The 13690-nt window shown below is 43.8% G+C and overlaps 1 long non-coding RNA gene and 1 pseudogene across 1 annotated transcript in view; one reads left to right on the top strand and one right to left on the bottom strand.

Moving 5' to 3' along the window:
- Positions 1–13690, bottom strand: part of LOC147026458 (uncharacterized) — an 89317-nt gene that overhangs the window by 74436 nt on the left and 1191 nt on the right. The window lies entirely within an intron of this gene.
- Positions 4483–6901, top strand: LOC147026459 (uncharacterized; annotated as a pseudogene).

Below are 13690 nucleotides of genomic sequence, written 5' to 3'. Positions count from 1 at the left end.
CGGCGGCCGGCCCGACAGCCGACCCGAGATCGCCCCTCCCCGCCACGAGGGTGGATGGAGAATAGGGTGCTCCCCTGTTTGTTCCATCTGGGTTCTCAGACACGCACTGGGGAGGGTGGTCGTTGCCCCTCCCACCGGACCACCTCTTGTCCAATCAGGGAAGCTCATCACCTCAGGACTGGCTTTGCCTTAGCCAGATGGAGTGTTTGGCCCGACCAATGAGGGGCGGCCACTAGTCGCCCGACAACCCCTCGACCAATCCGGAGGCGAGTCCCTCAGAGCGGTACCCTCGACCTGCGGGGGAGGGGAAGGATAAGAGTCGGTGGCGAGCCATCAGAAGGAGAGGGAGAAGGAGAGGGAGAATAAGCCTCGTCTTGCCTGCTGGCGTTCTCGTCTGCCCGCGGGTGCTAGTCTCGTCTGGTCCGTTCCCATGCTGGCTGGCATCCGTTGCGTCGTTCCTAGTCCCTGGTGCTTGGTGCTGCGTTGTTGGCAGTGGGTTTGAGTCCTGCCACCAGACAAGCTCGACCAGACCGCATGAGGAGGACAGGTGCAAGAATAGGCCCCTGCCCTCAGCTTGCCTTTCTCTCCTGAGCTGAAGGGCCAAATAAAGGCCGCGGCCACTGTGTGTGTGTGTGTGTGTGTGTGTGTGTGTGTGTGTGTGTGTGTGTGTGTGTGTGTGTGTGTGTGTGTGTGTGTGTGTGTGTGTGTGTGTGTGTGTGTGTGTGTGTGTGTGTGTGTGTGTGTGTGTGTGTGTGGAGCCAGTCTGTTAAGTAGAACTGTTAAGTGCTTTTCACTCACTGTACATTGCCTGCCTTTCTTTTGTTTGGATAACTCTGCTCTTTGTGTGCTCCCCTCCCGGATTATTGTTTATAAATAAACCCCCGTGTTAAATGTTCCAGCTCGTTTTCTGTGCTTTCTCCCATTGACCCAGCACAGTGCGTATTGAGAATTAGTGAGGCCGTCGGTGCCGTAAATAGTTCATTTGGTCCGGCGCAGCTTTAGTAACTTCCGCTCGGTTACGCCGGATCCGAGTCGGTAACAGCGACTCGGTTCGGACAAAGTTGGCTGAAGGTGTGGTTTCCCCGGTAGCTAGACTGCGTGGTTATTTCGGTATATAGAAGATCAAAACAATTAACCCTATGCCACGCAGTCGAAATATTGGCGTCCACGGTCTGCTAAGGGACCCATAACCTTTGGAGTTATTCAAGGGTTACGACCTTCCATTCCGGTGTTCGGTGGGAGACGGCCTAACTGCTCCATATAGTGGTCGTTTATCGCCACCGAACTCCGGCCCACAACAGTATTTGGGGGGCGTGCATCCCATGCAATTGCACAGGGCCCCTAGATGACAAGGGGCACCCACACGACCGACCAATTGTGGTTCACAATCTTTCGAGACGAGCCCCCCAGGGTGGAGTCTCACTTTGCTGACAAAACCCCAACACCTTGTGAGTGGTGATAAACACAACGCAAAGGAAATGCTCCATCTCAAGGAAAGAAAGCTATGACGTAATAAATTGATTAAAAAATGTTTCTTCTGACGTTTAACTACACAGGACGATCACAAAATTAGGGGGTGAGGTTCGTCTTCATCGAGAAAGCAAGTGGAATAACAACTACGTTTAATGTGTACAAATACAACAATAATCACAATAAAATTTATATAATTCCTCATGTTAATATACAAATCGATATTGTTTCGAGAATTCACATGACAATTTATTGTACAATTACAAAACACCCATCATTAGTAAATGGACTACTAACCCATGCGCACAGCAGAACGTTGCCGTTTATAAAATCAGAACCCCCAATCAGAATCAGGACGACCGGGGATCAGGGGTTGAAACTAAATTATACCCCAGCAGTGCTAAAAAGGAGAAAAAGGAAAAGGGGGAAAATCACTTAAAATTAACTTCCTTCATCACACAAACGGCGCAACCAGAAATAGGCCATGGGCCAGATATGGTCCATGTGCACCCCCCCCTCCCTCCACAACCCTTCGACCCCATATTTTTCTGAAGCCTTAGGGTCCCCTGAGCATGAATTCAACTGGTAACACTGAATAAACTGGGACTCACTATCCATTTTCCAACCATATCTGACGGTACCCTCAAAATGTTAACTTTTCATCAGTTTCACACATGAAAAACCCCCTGACTGATAAGATCTATGCTACATGCATTTACGTATCAATATTTATTTCCAGGTGACATGTTCTGATTGAAGTGACATGATGGAAGAGCCACCAGCAAAACGAAAACGTACAAGTGGCGAACCTCCTGTAGTTTCTGTGTGCATAGTTCATATTAAGGGTTTGAAATATGGAGAATTACACTTGCTGTCAGAAGATAAGGATGGAGAAAAGAAACTGGCCAAACTGCAGGAGGTGAAAGAAATGCGACTGGCACAACCTCAATCATCTTGCCACATGATGAAGGAAGCATGTGACCTGATCCCTAAAATGATAGGAGAGCATCATGGCTTTCACTGGCAGTTATAAACGTTTCACAATGAACCTTGACAGGCTTAAACGTACTGCAAGTTCATCACAGACCACAAATGTTACACAACAGCGCATGAGCCGCAGAAGTTCAAGTGACAAGATTATATTCAACCCTGACTGTATTTTCTGTAGTTCAGAGAATCGGAAAAAAAGATTAAAGTTAAAGGTAGCTGAACTAGCCAGGGCATCAGCCAGTTTGAATATGATGGATGGAAGTCAGTGCTTGAGATGGCAGAGAAGAAAACTGATGATGAACTTCTAACAAGAATCAGGGGGCATGATCTCTTTGCTTGTGAAGCAAAATACCACAAGAACTGTCACATGCAATACATGCAGAAAGCAGAGAAATGGCAAAGTACAAATCAAGAAGCAAAAATTTATCAGATAAATTTAGAAGCAGCTCATAAGAAGGCATTTGAAGCTGTATGTAAGATTGCACAGAAGGATGCATTACAAAATCTGAAAATTTTGAAGCTGTCCGATTTGAGAAAAATATGCATTGACATCCCAGAAGACAGTGAACAGTTCAAGAATAAGGTCATACAGTACAAGCAACAGGGTAATGTAGCCTTTCAACTCTTTGTAAAGTCACAAAACCAGGGCTTACAAGTCGATATGAAAGAACTGTTGACATATCCATTAACTCTCGTACCATACAGCATCGCTACAGCTGATGGATATCTTGCTAAAGGCCCTGTCACACCTTTACGATTTAGCCAGCGTATGCAAAATTTGGCTAAAACGCTGGCACATGTCGAATACGTTATGGGTAAGTTTGTATACGTTAAGAGCACGCTGGCATACGTCGTAGTACGCTGGCTTTTTTTCGTAGTATGCTGGCATAAGTCTTTGTTTGCTGAGGTGTTAGACAAATTTTGCATGCTTGAAATTGTTTGACGTATGCCAGCGTATGACTCACACGTTCCGCATACGCTTGGCCATAAGTTGTAGGCACGTTACACGATCGTTGACACACGTTACTTGTAAGTTACTCATAAGTCAAAACATGTCGAGGTAATGTTTAGCGTACCCGAAACTTATTTCTAACCTATGAGTAACGTGTTGTCGGCACGTTACGCGATCGTTGACACACGTCGACACACGTTACTTGTACATGATTCATAAGTCGAAAAACGCCAAGGTAATGGTTAGTGTCAGTGTTCCAGACTCCCTGGTTTTTTTGTATTTTTTTTTTCTTCGGTATGACGGTGATGTTGATACTTCGATTTCTCCTGCGGTTATAATATAATATAATTAAAAGGCTGCCGCTCAACGATTTAAATCATAACCGCACTAGAAATCGAAGTGTCAACATCACCATCATACAGAAGAAAAGAAAAAAAAACCAGGGAGTCTGGAACACTGACGCTAACCATTACCTTGACGTGTTTCGACTTATGAGTAATGTACAAGTAACGTGTGTCAACGATCGCGTAGCGTGCCTCCAACTTATGCCAGCGTATGCGGAACGTGTCATATGTCGAGTACATGGAGAAATTTTCAACATACTGAAAATTTATCGACGTACTTGCGTATACAAAACTTACCCATAACGTATTCGACGTGTGCCAGCTTGGTTCGGCAATTTTTTCATGCGTCGGCATACGCTGGCTAAAACGTCAAGGTGTGACAGCAGCTTCACACTTCGATGTCTAGTGCGGTTATGATTTGAATCGTCGAGCCGCAGCCTATTAATAGCCTCCGCCACGTGATCGTCGACGATACGCTGCTGCGCTATGCATAAGTTAGACTATCGTTGGGTATAGGTTGTGAACGCTGACAACACGCTCAGCATTCATTGCTATAAGTTATCTATATGTGATTAAAACGTTCTGTGTACGTCACTAATACATTAGGCATACGTCCAACACGTTATTATACGCCCAAAACTTTAAAAAAAAACAGTTCAGCGTACGCCAATGTTTTACATACATTTTGAGACCTTGCCATACGCTGGCTAAAACTTCAAGGTGTGACAGCACCTTAAGACTGACAAAGCAAAGGCATTTCAAAACCTGATCAAGGATTGTAATGATGCTGATGTACCACCAACCAATGAAACATTGACTCTGTATGATGGCAATGCTTGCTTCTATTTCCTGAAAGAAATACCAAGTAATTTTAGTCAGATCTCTTACAAAGTGTTTGACATCATTGGAAAAACAGGAGATGTGGTATTTAGCACTGATCAATATTTGCCTGATTCAGTGAAGTCGATGGAGAGGTGACGTCGTGGCTGTGGAGAAAAGCTTTTACTGACAGGTGAAGCCATGAAGAGACCACCTGATTGGAAATTGTTCCTGTCAAATGATGAGAACAAGATACAGCTCATCAAACTTCTGCTTAGGTTCTGGAGTGGTGATAACTTTGCATTAAGGTTGCATGGAAGGTGAGTGATCTTTGTATGTGAGGGCATCGCATATTTGCTCACAACTGATGATGGCCAAACAACAATTAGAGAGGAGCTACCACTGCTGAAATCAACGCAGGAAGAAACTGACTCTCGTATGATACTGTATGTTCAGTATGCCAGACTCAGAAACTATCAATTTGTCCGAGTGAAAAGTCCAGACTCAGATGTATTTTTCATCCTATTTCACTATGCTGCCTCTGTTCATGGTACAAATGTCCTGTTTGACACAGGCAAAGGCAACAAGCAGAGGATGGTAAATGTCAGTGAACTAGCTACAGACATTGGCCAGGAAAAGTGCACAGCTCTCATGGCACTCCATGCTTATAGTGGCTGTGACACCACTAGTGCCTTCCAAGGAATTGGCAAACTTAAACCTGTGAAAACTCTTCTGCGCTTTCCAAAATATATCTCTACTCTGGAGAAACTGGGCGATGCTTGGGATATTCCTGATGAGCTCATTGATGAGTTGGACACCTTCACGTGTGCCATGTACGGTAGAGCGTCAAAGGTGTCAAAAGTTGATGATCTGCGACTCATTCGTATAAACGAGCTCTGTGCCAGGCAAAGTCGTCTTGTGCCTTCAGGGAATGTGGATATGACTAACTTACCACCTTGCAAGCGAGCTCTTACCCAGCACATTCGGAGAGTAAACCACCAAGTACGGATTTGGAAGACCGCGCATATTCCACAACCACAGATTCCGAAGGCCAGTCAGGACATGGCTGGGAGGAAAAGAATGGTAACCTTGATCCTCTATGGTATGAAGGAGATGTCCTCCCACGGCAAATGACTGACATTGCTGACAAATGGCTGACAGTAACACCTGTCGACACCGACTCTGATGAGGATTCAGATATGAATGCATTTGATGATATCGAGCAGGCATTGGAGAGTGATTATGACAGCGATGATGAATATTATGCGTAATCCATGCACAATGACATTTTGTGGACATGACGTAATAAATTTCAATTGTTTTCGTTAAATAAACTTATAATTTATATTATTTATGTGAAGTAAGGAATATTTTCTCAGTCTTACGTCTTACTGGTGACTACATGTTGGGTGTTGCAACAGTGATGTACTTATGTTTAAGACGTAATACCTGGTACATCTTTAGTTGGTGTGGGACAATTTTGGAATCAATAGAAAGATAGTAAAATTTGTGAAATCATAGCAAATGTAGTGAGCTTCATAGCGAACGGAGTGAGCTTCATACTTAACACGTACACATGAGAGAATAGGAAACAACAACAACACAATACTCTGGAAATTTGGAATCCGTGTCGTTGGCAATGACCCTTTTGCTTCCGGTTTTTGTCATGGGGAATGATGCATGCCGGGAGATAAAGGCATCGTCGGAGACATGAAAGACCCAAATATCAGAGATGGTGTATATTTCCTCCAATGATTTTAGTAAAGATATCTCCCGCATCATCAAAAAAAATTTTCATCGTGATTTACATTATTTGATCGCTGATCCCGAATCCAGGCCGAAGTAACCGGAAATTGTGTAGACAGTTGTGAACAAGTTATAGGTAAAGTCAGAAGCGAATGTAAGAAGAATTCTACGTTCGCTTCTAGTATTTATTTTTTTAGATGAGATCCTGTTCTAGCCGGTGTAGTAGTTGTTGTGAAGGTAATGTTGAGGTAATATTAATTTTTTCAGAAGAGATCCTGTTTGAGGCGGTGTAGTTGTTGTGAAGGTAATGTTGAGGTAATATTTATTTTTTTTAGATGAGATCCTGTTCTTGGCGGTGTAGTTGTTGTTGTGAAGGTAATGTTGAGGTATAATGTTGAGGTAATATTTATTTTTTCAGATGAGATCCTGTTCTAGGCGGTGTAGTTGCTGTTGTGAAGGTAATGTTGAGGTATAATGTTGACGTAATATTAATTTTTTTAGATGAGATCCTGTTCGAGGCGGTGTTGTTGTGAAGGTAATATTAATTTTTTCAGAAGAGATCCTGTTCGAGGCGGTGTAGTTGTTGTGAAGGTAATGTTGAGGTAATATTTATTTTTTCAGATGAGATCCTGTTCTAGGCAGTGTAGTTGTTGAGGTATAATGTTGAGGTAATATTTATTTTTTCAGATGAGATCCTGTTCTAGGCAGTGTAGTTGTTGTTGTGAAGGTAATGTTGAGGTATAATGTTGAGGTAATATTAATTTTTTCAGATGAGATCCTGTTCGAGGCGGTGTAGTTTTTGTGAAGGTAATGTTGAGGTAATATTTATTTTTTCAGATGAGATCCTGTTCTAGGCGGTGTAGTTGTTGTTGTGAAGGTAATGTTGAGGTATAATGTTGAGGTAATATTTATTTTTTCAGATGACATCCTGTTCTAGGCGGTGTAGTTGTTGTTGTGAAGGTAATGTTGAGGTAATATTAATTTTTTTAGATGAGATCCTGTTCGAGGCGGTGTTGTTGTTGTGAAGGTAATATTTATTTTTTTCAGATGAGATCCTGTTCTAGGCGGTGTAGTTGTTGTTGTGAAGGTAATGTTGAGGTAATATTAATTTTTTCAGATGAGATCCTGTTCGAGGCGGTGTAGTTTTTGTGAAGGTAATGTTGAGGTAATATTTATTTTTTTCAGATGAGATCCTGTTCTCGGCAGTGTAGTTGTTGTTGTGAAGGTAATGTTGAGGTAATATTTATTTTTTCAGATGAGATCCTGTTCTCGGCAGTGTAGTTGTTGTGAAGGTAATTTTGAGGTAATATTTATTTTTTTCAGATGAGATCCTGTTCTTGGCGGTGTAGTTATTGTTGTGAAGGTAATATTTATTTTTTCAGATGAGATCCTGTTTTTGGCGGTGTAGTTGTTGTGAAGGTAATGTTGAGGTATAATGTTGAGGCAATATTTATTTTTTCAGATGAGATCCTGTTCTAGGCAGTGTAGTTGTTGTTGTGAAGGTAACATTGAGGTAATATTTATTTTTTTCAGATGAGATCCTGTTCTAGGCAGTGTAGATGTTGTTGTGAAGGTAATGTTGAGGTAATATTTATTTTTTCAGATGAGATCCTGTTCTAGGCGGTGTAGTTGTTGTTGTGAAGGTAATGTTGAGGATTTTTTTTTTTCAGATGAGATCCTGTTCTTGGCGGTGTAGTTATTGTTGTGAAGGTAATATTTATTTTTTTTGATGAGATCCTGTTCTCGGCGGTGTTGTTGATGTGAAGGTAATGTTGAGGTAATATTGATTTTTTCAGATGAGATCCTGTTTTTGGCGGTGTAGTTGTTGTGAAGGTAATGTTGAGGTATAATGTTGAGGCAATATTTATTTTTTCAGATGAGATCCTGTTCTAGGCAGTGTAGTTGTTGTTGTGAAGGTAACGTTGAGGTAATATTTATTTTTTTCAGATGAGATCCTGTTCTAGGCAGTGTAGATGTTGTTGTGAAGGTAATGTTGAGGTAATATTTATTTTTTCAGATGAGATCCTGTTCTAGGCGGTGTAGTTGTTGTTGTGAAGGTAATGTTGAGGATTTTTTTTTTCAGATGAGATCCTGTTCTTGGCGGTGTAGTTGTTGTTGTGAAGGTAATGTTGAGGATTTTATTTTTTTTCAGACGAGATCCTGTTCTTGGTGGTGTAGTTATTGTTATGAAGGTAATGTTGAGGTAATATTAATTTTTTCAGATGAGATCCTGTTCTTGGCAGTGTAGTTGTTGTTGTGAAGGTAATGTTGACGTATAATGTTGAGGTAATATTTATTTTTTCAGATGAGATCCTGTTCTCGGCGGTGTTGTTGATGTGAAGGTAATGTTGAGGTAATATTTATTTTTTTCAGATGAGATCCTGTTCTAGGCAGTGTAGATGTTGTTGTGAAGGTAATGTTGAGGTAAAATGTTGAGGTAATATTTATTTTTTCAGATGAGATCCTGTTCTAGGCGGTGTAGTTGTTGTTGTGAAGGTAATGTTGAGGATTTTTTTTTTCAGATGAGATCCTGTTCTTGGCGGTGTAGTTGTTGTTGTGAAGGTAATGTTGAGGATTTTTTTTTTCACATGAGATCCTGTTCTTGGTGGTGTAGTTATTGTTGTGAAGGTAATGTTGAGGTAATATTTATTTTTTCAGATGAGATCCTGTTCTTGGCAGTGTAGTTGTTGTTGTGAAGGTAATGTTGAGGTATAATGTTGAGGTAATATTTATTTTTTTTCAGATGAGATCCTGTTCTAGGCGGTGTAGTTGTCGTTGTGAAGGGAATGTTGAGGTTTTTTTCAGATGAGATCCTGTTCTAGGCGGTGTAGTTGTTGTTGTGAAGGTAATGTTGAGGTAATATGGAATAGGCAAAGCCTAGAAGCGAACATAGAATTATTCTTACATTCTCTTCTTAAATATAGGGTAATGTGATGAATTGAAGGATGTGACACGTGATCACATGTCGCGCGGCTCACACACGGGACAGATAAAACCGAGATTCCGCGCGGGATTGTCCCTGGGGCATTGTCATTTACGGCGGTGGTTCACTTGGTGCTCGTTGAATGGTAAGAATTGAGAGTATACCGGACTCCGTGCTAATTGCTGATTTATTTTGCGGTGATCGACTGCACGTGTATACCTTGCTGCACATGTATTCCCTGATGTGTCAGTAGAAGCGGCTTCAATCAAGTGAAATAAAGCCTACACTCCGAAGGTTTTTCCCTCGCATTCATTTCAATTTATTTCACTTGATCCCTTCGGCTCCATCAACCGACGATGGACAAGATCTACAAGCCGATGCAGGTTCGATGCAGACCCAAACGCTACTGACTCGGAAATGAAATGGTCGCATTGGTTCCGTTCCTTCTCACACTATCTGACCATTATTGAAGAGGGAGCCGACAAATTGGCCGCACTTGTAAACCATGTCTCGCCCAGTGTATTCAGGCTCTTCTCGGAGTGTGACACCTACTACGCAGCGATCGACGTGCTGCGGGCGCTCTACGTGAAGCGCAACAACAAGGTATACATACGACATCTTCTCAACACACGCAGGCAAGCAGCCAGGGAGACAATTGATCAGTTCCTGCAAGCTCTGAGGCAGTTGGGCAAAGACTGCAGTTTCTGGGCTGTAACCGCCGAGGAACACCGAGATGAAGCAACCAGAGAGGCGTTCATCCAAGGGCTCAGGTCAGCCCCCATTCGGCAACGCTTACTGGAGAAAGCACAACCCACTCTTGAAATGGTAGCTGACCAGGCCTGAGCCATGGATACGGCTCAGCAGCAATCTGAGTCATATGGGATACCGGTGTTGCTAATGAACGCTGCTACGGCGGAAACTCAAGGAACCCCCCGGGGCACCTCCGACACTGAGGATGGAGATAAACCCAAGGAATCGGATACCCAGACCTCGACAAACTCCTCAGCAACTGCTTCGGTTGGTAAATGCTTCTTTTGTGGGTATAAAAGACACCCCTGCAACAAATGCCCCGCCAGGGATGCCACATGCATGAATTGTGACAAGAAAGGGCATTATGCCAGGGTATGCAAATCTACTCTTAGAAGAAATAAACCCACTTCTGCGGCTCTCTACTCACAAAAGAAAGTAACAGCAGCTTCACGGGGGAATCTATCCAAAGTTATCATCAACGTACGAATTAACGGGCATATGGCCGAGGCTCTGATTGATACCGGTAGCCCTGAAAGTTTCGTCAACAGCTCGCTAGTGAAGGGCAGGAAATGGAAGATCCACCCGACAGACAATACGGTATGCATGGCCACCACATCACTACAGTCCCACTTACGAGGGTACTGCAATGTTGAGTTGGACGTAAAAGGGTACACGCATCGGGATGTAAGGGTACTGGTGCTTCGTGATTTATGCGCAGATGTAATTCTGGGTCATAATGTCCTCAAGCAGCACGCGAGCGTCGAAATACCCTTTGGAGGAAGCAAACCTCGTCTAATTCTAAATGCTCTGACCACCGCAGAGGTATCGTCCCCCCTGCTGTTTGCTCACTTGTCGCCGGACTGTAAACCGATAGCGATCAAATCGCGACGATATACCACTGCCGATATGAACTTCATCACTTCTGAGACCAAGCGATTACTGGAAGAAGGTATTATAGAACCGAGCGATTCGCCATGGCGCGCACAGGTGTTGATGACCACCAACCAGAACCATAAGAAATGAATGGTTGTCGATTACTCTCAAACGGTCAATCGCTTCACCCAACTCGATGCCTACCCTTTGCCGCACATAGACGAGATGGTCGAACGCGTGGCCAATTACAAAATATTCAGCACCATCGATTTGCGAAGCGCCTATAATCAACTTCCCATTCGAGAGGAAGACAAACCTTACACCGCGTTCCAAGCAGGTAGACGCCTCTATCAATTCAGGAGGATTCCGTTCGGTGTCACTAATGGAGTAGCTTGCTTCCAACGAGTTATGGACGACATCATCTCGGATGAAAACCTCAAAGACACTTTTGTTTACGTGGACAATGTCACGGTGTGCGGTAAGGATCGGGGGGGAACATGATATGAATCTGGACAGATTCTTGAGCATTGCTAGAAAATATAATCTGACCCTCAACTACGAGAAATGCGTATTCTCGGCAAGGTCAATTGACCTTCTCGGCTACACAATAGCAGACGACACGATAAAGCCCGATCCTGAACGATTGCGCCCACTTCGTGAGCTACCCCCACCTCAGGACCTGCAGACGATGAGTCGGGTGATCGGGATGTTCGCTTACTATGCTAGATGGATCCCCCAATATTCTGAAAAAATACATCCCCTGGTGCATTGCAAAAACTTCCCACCAGATGTCGCTGTTGTAAAAGCTTTCCACAGCCTCAAAGATGATATCGGTAATTCCGTGGTATTCAGCGACAATCAGTCGGGCTTTGCAAGACCTTCATGGGTCTCTGTGCCACCCGGGGGTAACCAGAATGGCACATTTCGTGCGCAGACAAAACCTTCCCTATTCTATCGAAGATATTAAACAAATGAATGCTTCTTGCCCTGTTTGTGCTGAACTAAAACCCAGATTCTATGGCGCCGCTCCCGGCAGATTGATCAAGGCCACTTCTCCCTTCGAGAGACTAAATATCGACTTCAAAGGGCCCCTGCCGAGCGAGACAGACAACAGATACATATTCACAGTTGTTGATGAATACTCAAGGTTCCCATTCGCATTTCCGTGCTCGGATATGACCTCGGGCACTGTCGTGAAATGTCTGTCTGACCTCTTCGCCATGTTTGGGAAACCTTCATACATACATTCAGACAGAGGGCCGTGTTTCATGTCGGCCGGGCTAAAACAGTTCCTATTTGAGCACGGCTTAGCAACTAGTCGAGCGACGGGTTACAACTCACAGGGTAATGGTCAGGTGGAACGGTATAATGGAGTCATTTGGAAAGCCGTAACCCTGGCGCTGAAATCGAGAGGACTGGGCCCCGAGCGGTGGGAGGTTACCCAACTTGAAGCTCTGAATTCCAAACGCTCTTTGCTCTGTACGTCCACCAATGCTACTCCTCACGAACGAATGTTTACTCACCAACGACGTTATGTTGACAGCCAATCGGTGCCCAACTGGCTAACCTATCCTGGAACAGTGTTCATGAAGCGCCCGGTACGACAAAGCAAGTATGAACTCATGGTGGAGGAGGTCAAACTCATCGATGCTAATCCTGAGTATGCTCATGTTAGACTTCCTGATGGCAGGATGACCACTGTCGGTTCGCCATCTGGCTCCCGCAGGTACTCCTCCATCTGGTACTCCTCCCTCTGACATTCCCTCCCCAGGAACTCCACCCGGGAATGGTGGCGATGGAGCTGCCGCGTTCCACCCGAGAGCGATCGAGAAGTCATCCCCGGCACGAGTCGAGGCTCCCCAAGAGGATCGGAAGCCTCCCTCAAGTGAAACCACCATTTACTCCCGGAGAGGTCGACGGATAAAACCCCCTCACCGACTCGATCTGTAAAGGGGATTATCGGCATCCCTCGATGGCACCTTACCATGTTCCTATAACTCAAAATAATCCTCACTGCTTGGAATGTATGCTTCTGTAGTTTAAATAGTTCGCGCTGCTTGAAATGTATACTCCTATAGCGTTGAATTAATCATGGTGCGTTAGTTGAGCCTCGAGTTACATTTTAAAGATGGGGAGAATGTGAAGAATTGAAGGATGTGACGCATGATCACATGTCGCGCGACTCGCACACGGGACAGATAAAACCGAGATTCCGCGCGGTCGGTGGGATTGTCCCTGGGGCATTGTCATTTACGGTGGTGGTTCACTTGGTGCTCGTTGAATGGTAGGAATTGAGAGTATACCGGACTCCGTGCTAATTGCTGATTTATTTTGCGGTGATCGACTGCACGTGTATACCTTGCTGCACATGTACTCCTTGCTACACATGTATTCCTTGCTGCACATGTATTCCCTGATGTGTCTGTAAAAGCGGCTTCAATCAAGTGAAATAAAGCCTACACTCTGAAGGTTTTTCCCTCGCATTCATTTCAGAAGCGAACATAGAATTATTCTTACATTCGCTTCTTAAATATAGGGTAATCCCAGCATAACGGATGTAACATTGAGACAAAAATTGCATCACTAATGTTGAAATTTTGAAAAGGTTGGCCATATTACGGAGTGTTTCTTTATTACATATCGGAATTAGTCTCGATGGCTTTCTGTTATTGGTACAAACTCCACCGTGTCGTCTACTACGAAAGCAAAAATCAACATTTAAGTGGCGTAACGGACGTAACATCGAAATGAACACAACTAAAACTGGCCATAGCACAATTCTTAAATCCTGCGAAATAACGAATTTGTAGTATACCTTTCATC

This window comes from Eptatretus burgeri, chromosome 5 (assembly GCF_056783735.1).
Source record: "Eptatretus burgeri isolate ZD-2024b chromosome 5, Ebu_testis_v1, whole genome shotgun sequence".
In the NCBI taxonomy this organism is placed as follows: Eukaryota; Metazoa; Chordata; class Myxini; order Myxiniformes; family Myxinidae; genus Eptatretus; species Eptatretus burgeri.
The sequence above is the reverse complement of the archived record's forward strand: the minus strand, read 5'-3'. Positions and strand labels throughout refer to the sequence as shown.